Raw genomic sequence first — 11,439 nt, forward strand, 5'->3', positions numbered from 1 at the left:
ACCGGGCGGCCGAGCGTCCGTTCTGACACGTTCTGCCGAGGGCCACGGACGCAGGCCCGTCTCCCCGCACCTGTGCCTCCTCAGGGAGGGACCACGGGCTCACTGCACAGGGCAGCCGGCACTAGCCTCAGCAGAGGACGTGCGTGGGCCCCGGCTGGCGTGCGGGTGGCCCTCTGTGTGACCGTCCCCCCCCCCCCCCCCGGACTTCACGCCCGGGAAGGCCAGCTCACGGTCGTGTGGACCCCGGGCCCGCTGCCCTCCTGCGAGGAAGAGTCCAGGGACGTGTCTGCAGCCGGCGGGCAGCTGACGCGAGGAAAGAAGCAGAGAAGCAGGTGCGAGGTCACAGCGAGATGCCCCGGGGCCGGCACGTGGGGGGGCAGCCACCACTGGGAGCCCCTGGGCTGGTTTGGAAGCGGGCAGGGGTGTCATCCAGGGACCCAGCCTGCCAGAGACCAGGCGCCCCGCCCCCCGCCTCCCGCTGCGGGTCCTGATGGGAACTTCGCTTCGCCCCGGCCGACCCGACCACGGCACTCGGGGACACGGCAAGGACACTGCCTCTCAGTCTCGGGCTGGCCTGGCTCTGCCCTCCCAGGCCCCCCCCGCCACCCGGGGCACCTACCCTTCCTGCCTGACACCCCCACTTAGCAACAGGCCTGCCCCAGCCCCGATCCCGAGTCCTCCCGGGAGGCCCCTCCCCACAGGGGACAGTGAGGACGCCCGCCCCAAGCCCCAGCTCAACGGAGCCCGCTGTGGGGCTGCCCGTGCTGCTCTCGGCCTGCCTTCCGGGGTTTACGTTGCAGGCCTGGGCCCGGCCCCCTCTGGTCCGTGTGGCTGTCGGGAGTCCCAGGACCTGGATCTTCCAACGCCGCGATCGGAGCCCCTCAAAAGTGCTGCTGGGACGACCACTCAGGCCCACCCCCGCCACCCCCGGCGGGCGCCCAGGACACAACACAGGCCTTCCAGAGGCAGCACCAAAGCTCGTGTGCCCGAAACTCAGCGGCCCCTCCTGGCAGTCCCTTTATGTAGAGCTTGAGTGATGCTGATGGTTCCCTCTCTGTCTCTCTGTCTCTCCATCCCTCCTGTCTCTCTGTGGATCTCTGTCTCTCTGTGGATCTCTGTCTCTCTGTAGATCTCTGTCTCTGTATCTCTGCCTATGTCTGTCTCTCTGTCTCTGTATCTGTCTCTGTCTCTGCATCTCTGCTTGTGTCTATCTCACAGTATCTGTCTCTCTGTCTCTGCCTGTCTCTGTCTCTGCTTCTGTATCTTTATCTCTGTCTCTCTTTCTGTCCCTGACTATATGTCTTTGTCTCTGTCTCTGTTTCTGTTTCTCTATCTCTGTCTCTCTTTAACTCTCTTTGTCTCTCTGTCTCTCTGCCTGTTTCTGTCTCTGTCTCCCTATCTCTGTCTCTCTTTAACTGTCTCTCCTTGTCTCTGTGCCTCTGTCTCTGTCTCTCTTTCTTTGTCTCTGTCTCTGTCTCTCTTTACCTGTCTCCCACACACACGTTCCTTGCTTTCCCCTAGGAAGTTACAGCCCATCCCGTGCCTTTGGGACCCCCAGCCTCCACCCTGCGGGGCGCCCCAGCCCTGAAAGGCCCAGAGACGCAGTGACTCCCACACGGGGAGGTGGTCTGTCCAGCAGAGTCACTCGGGAGCAAGTTCTCTTTTTACGTGGAAGCGGGAGGGTGAACTTTCGGGTTGGGAGCGAAAGCTGCCTTGCATAAGCGCTCGATTTAGAACCGTTTGCTGAAATTAAGCCTTTGTTCACCGGACGTTTTTAGACTGAGTAATGTTCAACTCCTGCCAGATGATAAGTCATCTGTTTTATTAGGAAAAAAAAAACAAAACGTCATATTTGTGCAGGGGTTTAATCAGACTTCGCCGCCGCGTCACCGGCTCTCCTGTGTGTGGACGCAGCCGCCACGCCCGCCCCCTGGACCCCCCGGGCCCCTCACAGCCCGTGGAGGCGCCTGCAGGGGTGGGCCGTGAGGGGCCCGGGCTCTACCCCCGGAGCACACAGCCGCCGTGTGGACGACAGCCCCGGGCCAGGCAGCCGTGTGGACCACAGCCCCGACTTCAGCCGCGAGACGGGTGGGGGAGGAGCACGGAGCCAACAGTCGTGAGCGCTCACCCGCCCTCTGCTCGTCACGCGCAAGTTCGCTGAACCCTCGCGACTGTCCCCCAGGGCAGGTGTGGTTATTACCGACCCGCTACCGAGCGGGACACTGAGGCACAGAGGGATGGGCCTGGCCAAGATCACACGGCCTTTTGCTGGGGACAGGTGTCCGGGCCACCCGCTCCAAACACCCGCCTACTCCCAGGCGGCCCGACAGGAAGCGCTGGACGAAAGGTAAGTCCCAGGACCGGAAGGGCACATGGGGCCCCGACCCGGGAGTGAGGTTGGATGCGACCTCCCAGAGGAGGTTACGGCCCGGCCCGGGACGCCGCGCTCTCCCGCCCCCCGAAGCAGAGGTCGCCGTGGAAGGCCACCAGGGTCACCGCCTGCCCGAACGCACAAGCCGGACGCGGCCGGGCCCGGGCAGACGTGCCTAGCGGCCTCAACCGACAAGAGGCCAGCAGAATGTCCCTGGTGCGTCAGCCCGGGGGAGCTGTCTGGCCACGGGGACCCCTGCCTGCCCTCTCCCTCCGCCTCCGCCCGCCTGGGAGCCCCCGTAGGGCGCCGCGCCGGCCGGGCCCTCGCCGTCTCTCACTACCGGGCGCCTCCAGGTGAGCCCGGGCCCAGCCTCCAGGATTCCAGCCGGCGCTGGACGTCGCGGAAGGACACGCTGTCCCCACGGCGCCCCACCCCCCACCCCCCGCAGGGACCGTGCAGCCACCACCCTATCACGATCGTTGTGGAGTCTGGCACGTGTGGCCGATTCGTTCTGAGCTACTGAGCCTGCACGTCCACGGCCGGGGTCGCACCTTCACGGGACAGGAGTCCCAGAGGAGGAGGAGAGGGAGAACGGGGCAAAAATACTCGAACAAGTAACACTCAAAAAAGTCCCGAGTTTAACGAAAGACCTGATTGTATAGTTTGAAGAAACCCGACAAGCCCCGAACAGAAAAAATACGAAGAAAAACATGGCTCGGTGTATGACAAACTGCCAGAAAATCTCGACCACATCTAGTGAAAAGAACCCGCTGTATAGAGGGACACAACAACCTCGAACTGCTCCTCTGCCGTGGCCCTGGCCAACCTGTTGGGAGACCCAGGGGAGCTCGCTCGCCTCTAGGACCAGGCCTGGGACAGCTTACAGGGCCTCTGCCACTTTCTAGAAGCCAGAGGCCAGTCACGGCCCAGCCAAACTCCAGGCGAGGCAGGAGGCCTCGCTAGTCCGGCGTGGTGAGCTCAGCTGAAAGGAGACTCCTCTCTCCCCGCCTCTTGTGATCTGACCTCGGTGCTTCAGGAAAGCGCCCATCTAGACGGTTTCTTGCCATTTATTTTTCTTTTCCTCTTTGAAAATTAAAAACTTGATAGTTGCTGAGAAACCGAAGAATGAAGTTCATGATATATTTATACAAAACAAAGTTAAGCCATAAATCTCGAAGTGCAACCAGAGATATTGAACCAGCACCCTTCACCTCGAAAGCCCCTGAAGCGTTCAGACTTCCCCCTCAGAACCGCCACGGCTTTCGCCCCACAAACCCTGCAATCGAACATCCTTCGTTTTCACCAGCGGGGCTCCAAATCATTTCTAAAGATCTTAATCTGTGCCATTGTATTCTGTTTTGTCTAATTGCTGTTTCAGCAGTACTCTTTTCTATTCTACTGCTAAAGGTTTTTGCGAGAGCCGGCCTGGGAATCTCAACACCATTGACGACTCTTTGGGCAAAATACATTCTAAATTTCAAATAGCGCTTCCTACCTGGGAATAAGGCACCAACTACATTTTTTAAATTTCTACTCAAATTATTTAAACTAAATAAACTCAAATTCAAGCTATTTAAACTAACACAGAAACACAAAACACACAGTTTGTCCGTTTCTCTAACCCCCACCCCCTGCCTCTTACAACCGCCAATCTGTTCTCTGTATCTGTGAGCTTGGTTTTTGTGGGACGGTTTTGATTCCATGTGTGGGAGAGATCACACTGTATTTGTTTCTCTGATGTATTTCACTGAGCATAATGCCCTCCAGGTGTCTCCATGTTGCAAATGGCAAGATTCCATTCTTTATATGGCTAATAGATTGCCCTATATATATCCTCCTCCATCAGCGGACGCCGAGATCGTTTCCATATCTCGGCTGCTGTGAATAATGTTGCAGTGAACGTGGCAGTGTGGATCTCTCCTCAAGATACTGATTTCAAAAAAAATTTAATGTTTATTTCTGAGAGAGAGAGAGCAAGAACGCAAGTGGGGGAGGAGCTGAGAGAGAGGGAGACAGAGAATCCGAAGCAGGCTCCGGGCTCCGAGCGGTCGGCACAGAGCCCGACGCAGGGCTCGAACCCACGAACCGTGAGATCGTGACCTGAGCCGAAGTCGGACGTTCAACCGACCGAGCCGCCCAGGCGCCCCTCTCATGGGTTTTTCTAAAGGGCCTTCAGAGTCCTCTCCATAGGGCATCACGGCATCTGCAAATAGCGACAGTCTTACCCTGCCTTTCCATTTCAGTGCCCTTCTCTTTCTTGCCCAATGGTTCCAGAAGGACCTCCAGTTGACTAGAAGTGGTGAGTCTGGGCATCTTGGCCTTGTTTCCGATCCTAGAGGACAGCTTTCAGCTTCTCACCGTCGAAGATGATGCTAGCTGCGGGGTGTCATATACGGCCTTTATTAGGGGGAGATATGTTCCCTCCATACCTGCTTCCTTGAGACTTCTTTCACAAATGGATGTTGAATTTTATCAGATGCTTTTTCTGCATCTGCGGGTGTTCTCGTGATTTTTATCCTTCACCTGGTCAACGCGGTGAATCCCGTTGGTGGCTGCGTGGCTGTCGAGCCATCCTTGCATCCCTGGAATAAACCCCGCTCGGCTGCAGTGAGTGGTCGTGTTGACTGCTGAATCTGGTTTGCTAATCTCTTGTTGAGGATTTTTGCCTCTGTGTTCACAAGGATATAGCCCCGGAAGCACCGTCTGTGTTTTAATTCTTTGGAAGCGCATACTCCATGAATGGTAGACGTAAGAGCTCGCAATTACCCAAAATGCCCGTTTAACCAAAGACGCCCACTCCCCAACCATCTCACTCAGTGGGAGCTACTGTTGCAAAGGGATCGATCCCCCGGAAGGCTCAGGGATGTGCTTCCAGCAACCACGGCACAGTGGTGGTTTAGGACATGCCTCTAATCCCCCAACAATCCCATGCAGGGTCAGCCCCTTCTCGAGTCATGGCTTGGCAGCGAAGCACATCAGTTAACAAATGGACGAAATACGTGGAATCTCTGATCATCTGTAAGGCAGCGGACCGACGTGAGGGCTGTTAATAATGAGAACAAACGTGCCGCTGTTCCTGTAGGTCAGCCCTGAACGCATGGCGATCCACGCGCCAATTTTCCAGAGCAGGACAAAGGTGTGGCGGCTTGAAACGGAACGCAAGGTGTAGCGTTGCCGGGTGCCCTCCAGTCACCTCAGCAAACAGCCGGCCTCCACGTGGCTTACAAAAGACGGACCCCAGGAGATGGGAGAAGTGGAAGAGTGGCTTCCCCGGCGGGAACGTCCGTCTATCACTGTCTGTCTACACCATTTCCCGCATCCTGATCCTGAGGGTCAGTGTGCGGAGCGATTGCGCTCGAGCTGGCTCTGCTGCTGTCACCTTCTTGTCACCTTCAAGTGACAGTCTGCTGGAGGGACGCGCCAGGAGCAGCCCCGCAGAGCACTGGTCGCAGGGCAGGGCGCCCGTTGCAGAGGTGAGTCGGGGAGGGGGAGGAAATGGGGATGAGCCATCAGGGGGGAGGCAGCAAATGGGGGCTGAGAGAAAGCAGAAGTCTGTGGTTGCAGAGCAGGGCTCGGTGGAGACCCTCCCAGAGCCTCGTCGGGACAGGAGAGGCAGGTGGCCGATATCTGTTGATGGAAAAGGATGATGAGGTGAGAGAATGTTAGCTCTGGGAGATGTTTCCCAGGCCGTGTATGCCCACCCCTCCCTCTGCCAACATGCGTGTGCACGCACATACACACACGTTACACGCACACATGCACACGACTGTATACACATGGTGCACCTTCCAGTGTACACACACCCACAAATGCACACACACCTGTGCACAGATGAAAACGTCAGGACCCAAAGGGGCTACGTGACTTTCCTAGGTGACATCTGGGAAAGGGGAGAAGATGTCACCTACAAATGTACTAGAATCCCGCACTACCTGAGCTACACTCACGCTACACGCCTTGACCGAGGGCTTGTCACTTGGCCTCAGACCCCATTTCCCAAAGGGCAGCTCACTGGGTAAAGCGCTGGTCAGCCCGGGCCTCGCTTGGACAGAAGAGCGCTTGGCAGTGAGTCTCCAAGCGAACCCTGCGCGCAAGCAGCCAGTGCCGGGGACCCGTCGGAACTGCCGCCTCCCGGACACCAGCCCGCCTGGCTCGCTGCCCCCAGACCGCCCCCCCGCCCCCCCCCCCCCCCCCCCGGGCTCAGCAGGCACCATGCCGGCCACCAAACACACAAGGAGGCCCGTCCGGGACTGCGTGGTACTCGCCGAGGCTCCTGGCACTCCCAGTTCACTCCCACTTTATGGATGAGAACATCGACCTTTTCCCAGGGTCACCGGGTAGGAAAGCCCCCACGGGGCTCCGGTGTGTCCCCGAGGAAGCTGGCCCAGCCGCGGCCCCCTCGCCGCCCGTGGCTGGAGTCTGGTTTCCCAGGCGCGCCTCTCACCCCGAAGGGAAGCTGGGGAGGCTGGCTGCGCTCCCTCGCGCCGTGGGGTTGGGCCACACCCTCCGCGTCACAACCAGTCCCCTCTGTGCGCCCTGCCCGGTGCCCGGGGGCAGGTGCTTGTATCCAGGTCTGTGCTCTTTCGGACTTTCTTTAGGACGGAACCGAGGGTGTGTTTCACTCACTCGCTGCTCGCGGAGCGCGATCCCATTCGGGCCAGGATCGGAACTCCGTGCCTTCGGGGGGGGGCCCAACGCCTGTGCCCTCTACCGTCCCCGGAAATGGACCATCTAAGGGTGACGTGTGTGCCGACGCCGCACGAGGATGCGCCCCCGTCGTGTCCGCCCCCTCGGGCGCCCCCACGGGATTGTGACGGTCCTCTCCAGCCCAGCCCCCGTCATTGTCTCACTGCTGTGCCTCACACCTGGGGGGCCGCCGAGCTGGGCGGGGGCGGCTTCTCCTCCAACCCGGGCAGGGGCTCCAGGGCGGTGCGTTTTCGGTGGGTGGCCGCCCACCTTTCCTAATTCCACGGGCTGAGATGCGTGCTGGCGCCCGGCTGTGGGTGTCCCCACGGCGCAGGTAGCCGAGCAGGGACCCGCGCCCTGCGGTTTGCGGCGGCCGGGAGAGGGGCTGGGGGCGCAGGGGGCGCAGGGGGCCAGGGGCGGGGGGGCGGGAGGGGGGGGAGGGGCGGGGGCTGGGGCGGGAGGGGGAGAACGGGGGAGAGGGGCGGGGCTGGGGGCGGGGAGGGGGGCGGGAGCAGGGGGCGGGGGGCGCGGCCTAGGGCCGCACCTGTCTCAGGCGCGGGCAGGTGCGGAGGCGGCCCGCCGGGTGGGAGGGGTGGCCGGGCGGGGGGGCGGAGGGGAGCTCCGGGCGCGGAGCCGCCAGCACGCCTGGGGCCGGGAGGGACTGCCACCCCCCCGCCCGCCCCGCGCCCGAGGGTGGGACGGGGAGGGGGCTCGGCCGTCCGCCCCCATTCACAAAGTCAGGCTCGCGGCACCCCGTCCCACCCGGCCCTGCGCCTGCGCGTTCCCGCCCGCGTGTCTCCCGCTCTGGGTCCGGAGCGCATGCGCGGCCGAGGGCGGGTCTTCCCCCTCCCTCCCAGCGCCCCCGCGAAAGCTCTCACCTCCCCCACGTCAAAGAACAAAGAACGTCTAGAGCGCCGGGTCCCTGAGGAAGGCTGAGCTGTCAGGGCACCGACCTGCCCGCGTCTGCAGGTTCTCCTTCCATTTCTTCTTCCCCGTCCCCGAGCTGCAGGGATCCCCCGCCTCCCGCGCCCGGAATCCGCGCTGCGTCAGCCGGAGCCTCGCGGGGAGAAGAAGGCTTTGGAGTCGGGTCGAGGGGCGACGGGGGGGGCGGGGGGGGGGTCCTTGATGGGGTCACCCAGAGACCGCTGCCACAGTAAAGCAATCTTGACTGGAGGGGGGGGGGCGTCCTGGCAAAGAAGCCCGGGGGTGCTGGCGTGCTCCTCGTGGGAACCGGTGGCGCGGCGCACCCGTGGGCTCTGTCTGCCCAGGGCCCCGCCTCCGGGCCACCCTGCCCCCAGGGCCCTTATACGTGCCCTGACCCGCATCCCTTGGGTCTCTAGGGCGGCCCGGATAGCATCTTCCTGCGCGTTTTCGTGGTTCCAGACGGCGAGGGTTGAACTCTTTCACTGTCCTGGCAAGCGCTGCCTCCAGACGCGGGCTGGGGGTCCACCCTGGCTCCTGACCGCTAGGGCTGCGGAGAAAGCTAGCTGTCTGTTATCCGGAAGTCAGAGTTCTGGGTGATTAAGGGTAAACAGGAAGCCCGCACCAGTGACGGGGTCCCAGGAAGACCCCGAGGCCGCGGGCAGGCCTCACTCTTCACTCCTGTTCCTGGAGCCCGGTGGGGGGAGCACGTGGGGTTCCTTACCAGCGGCGGGGCTGACAGAAGGTTCACGAATACCACTGTGGGGACGATGCAGACAAACCCACAGCAGTACGGCGGCACGTGAAATAACCAGCCGAAAATTAACAGGAAGCCCTGTGCAAACCAAGTGTTACCTTCGGAGGTGGCTTCAGATGCGAAGGTGTCCCTCCCCACCCCACCCCCCCACGTTCCCCTTGCGGGCTCCCTGCATTTCAGGAGGGAAGCTGTCCCGTCTCCGCGTCAGCCGCCAACCCCCACGCCCACGACGATGCCCAAGGACCGCGGCCTCCCCCAGACTCGCCTCACCTACAGCTCTGCTGACTTTTCCACCTAAAACCCACGGCACCGAGCTCCACCTCCCAGAGCCCCGGGTTGGATAAAGGACTTCGGGAGCCCACAGGAAGGCTCCCCGTCTGCCCGTCCGGCGGCCTCACTCGTGGCCTCCGCTCCAAATTCCCCCCCCTGACCTCCTCTGCCTCCTCCGGAGCCCCTCCTGGCCCGAATCCGCCTTCGCCCCCCGCCCCCCTCCGTGCACGACTCCGCCCAAGGGCCCTCGAGCAGTCACTTCAGCCACCCCGAGGAAACACAGCCCAGGCCCGCACAGCTTGGCGGGCAGCCCTCCTCTGGAGGAGCCTTCCCCACGCTGGCTGCCCCCTCCACGCTGGACTCAGGCAGGCGGGGCCCACGCTGTCTGTGGCTCTTCCCACACGGCGGCATCCTCCCCGCACCCTGCAGGAACCCGGGCTGATCCTTCAAGACTCGGCCGGCACCGCCCAGGTCGCCGTCACCCGCGCAGACTCGTCACAGAGCCGCGTCCCCCTGCACACCGCGGGACCGAGACTGTTCGGTGGTGAGGTTACACGCTGGATGGGGGCACCTCGCAGCCTGGCACGTAGTAGGCGTCCGGGGAGAGTCTGAAGGCGGGGAGCCGCGTCCCTCCTGCCCTTCCGCCGGCACTCACGTCCACCGTCTTTAAAATTGTTATTTCTATCCTGCCTTGTTCCAGAAGGATCTGAGGCGACTTTGATCGAAACTTCACAAAGACTGATTTCCCGGGAGTCCTGGATTAGTTGAGAGCCAGAGGCTTAAAATTATACATTCACTCATTCAATCAATCAGCAAATATTTATTCAGCTCTCCGTGCTGGGAACAGGTTCAGTCCGCGCGGGCCACGAATTTGCACGTCGAAGTCCACGCGGGCCATGAACTTGCACGTCCAGCCCCACCCAGACCACCTTGGGGCCCCAGCTGTGCCTGTGGACCACAGGCCCCGGAAGTGAGCTCAAATGCTTACACGTGGTCCCAGGAGGAAGGTGGGGGCGGGGGAAGCCAGTATCCTGGGCTGAGAAGCCACGTTCCTCCCAGCCCCGCGTCACATCCCTGCTCCAACCCTAAGGACACTCTTCAAAGTTGCCGTTCCATCCAGGTTGAAAACTCGAACGTGGGCCTCCAGGAGCGGTGTGGTGGCCCTGACCGCCACCCCACCCTGGCACCTGGGGTGAGGCAGTCGGCTTCTCCAGGACTCACACTTGTCACCATAAACAGGAGGTTGAACTGGATGCCGCCAGAGAGCTTCCTGGCTCTGGAGTTCTGGAATCCTGACGCCCCGGTTCACGCAAGAACGCAGAGGAAAACCGTGCAGGGAAGGCAAGGGCATTTCCGAGCTTCTCATCTTAAAGAAAACCGCCAAAAGCAAAGGCTTGGGACACAGCCCTGTGAGCGCCTGGCCAGAGCACGCGAGGCCTCCGCGGGAGGCCCCAAGGACACTCACTGGCGGCTTTGCTCTTGGCGTTGCTAGCAGACACGCACGGACACTCCCGTGAGACTGCGCAGTGGTTCACAGGGCCAGGCTGCCATGGGGCTGTGTGGAGAAACAAAGCAGGGGGACGAGTCTGGGGGCCGTGGGGGCAAGAAGGCCTCTCTGGGGAAGGGTCCAGGCGGCGACTGGAGACCGGGGAGAGCTTCCCAGCCCGAGGTGGGAATACGGGGCGGTCCCAGTGGGCCAGTGTGGGTGTCGGGGTGCGGGGCCGGGACGGCCGAGTGGCCGGTGGGCGGGGTGGGTGCTAGGCCACGTGCCCGTGCAGAGCAGCCCTGACGGACAGCAACAGGGGAGTGAGGTCGGGGCGCCTCACACTGTGGGGCCCCCACGAGCGCAGCGAGCCTGGCCTCGGCCCTCGGAGCAGCCCGCGCTTCTCCAGCAGCCCGCCTTCTGCCCACGAGACGTCACCTCTGGCAGGTACCAGTGCTCGGGGCCCCTGGCCGTGGCCTTGACACACTTCCAGGGTTCTTCCCACCGTTGCCCCGGTGCCCTGGACTGGAGATTCAGCGTCTGCGTGTTGATCCTGAGCGGGGTGCTGGGGCGCGTCATTAAATGACAGATCGGGAGTCATCTTTTTTCTTAAAGAATATGCCGTTTTTATGAGGCCAGTGTTGGCTGGTGTGAGCACTGGGCTAAGACCACAAAGAAAGAAAACTGCAGAGAAATACCTCTTACAAATACAGAGGCACAAATTCTCAGCGAAACCCCGGCAGACTGACCCCAGCAGGATATACAGTAAGAATTATACCCCAGGACCAAGTGGGATTTATCCCAGGAATGGGCTGGAAACAGCGCATCAGATCCCGAGAAAGCTATTCTTTAATGTTAGATGCAAGCTTTTAACACGTTGAACGCACCACACCTGGCCCCATGGGGTGACATGCCGTGTCCAGGGCTGCCGGGGTGGCTACGAGAGCAGGG

General features: G+C 61.6%; 2 long non-coding RNA genes across 2 annotated transcripts; one reads left to right on the forward strand and one right to left on the reverse strand.

Annotated features, from left to right (window-relative positions):
* Positions 1-2,170: 2,170 nt before the first annotated feature.
* On the forward strand, positions 2,171-5,003 carry LOC131508661 (uncharacterized). The gene is made up of 2 exons (XR_009260078.1): positions 2,171-2,347; positions 4,646-5,003. It is a non-coding gene; the product is annotated as an uncharacterized LOC131508661 (long non-coding RNA).
* On the reverse strand, positions 3,888-7,453 carry LOC131508660 (uncharacterized). The gene is made up of 2 exons (XR_009260077.1): positions 6,816-7,453; positions 3,888-5,998 (listed from the first exon to the last, which is right to left on the reverse strand). It is a non-coding gene; the product is annotated as an uncharacterized LOC131508660 (long non-coding RNA).
* Between the last annotated feature and the right edge of the window lie 3,986 nt (positions 7,454-11,439).

This window comes from Neofelis nebulosa, chromosome 4 (genome assembly GCF_028018385.1).
Source record: "Neofelis nebulosa isolate mNeoNeb1 chromosome 4, mNeoNeb1.pri, whole genome shotgun sequence".
In the NCBI taxonomy this organism is placed as follows: Eukaryota; Metazoa; Chordata; class Mammalia; order Carnivora; family Felidae; genus Neofelis; species Neofelis nebulosa.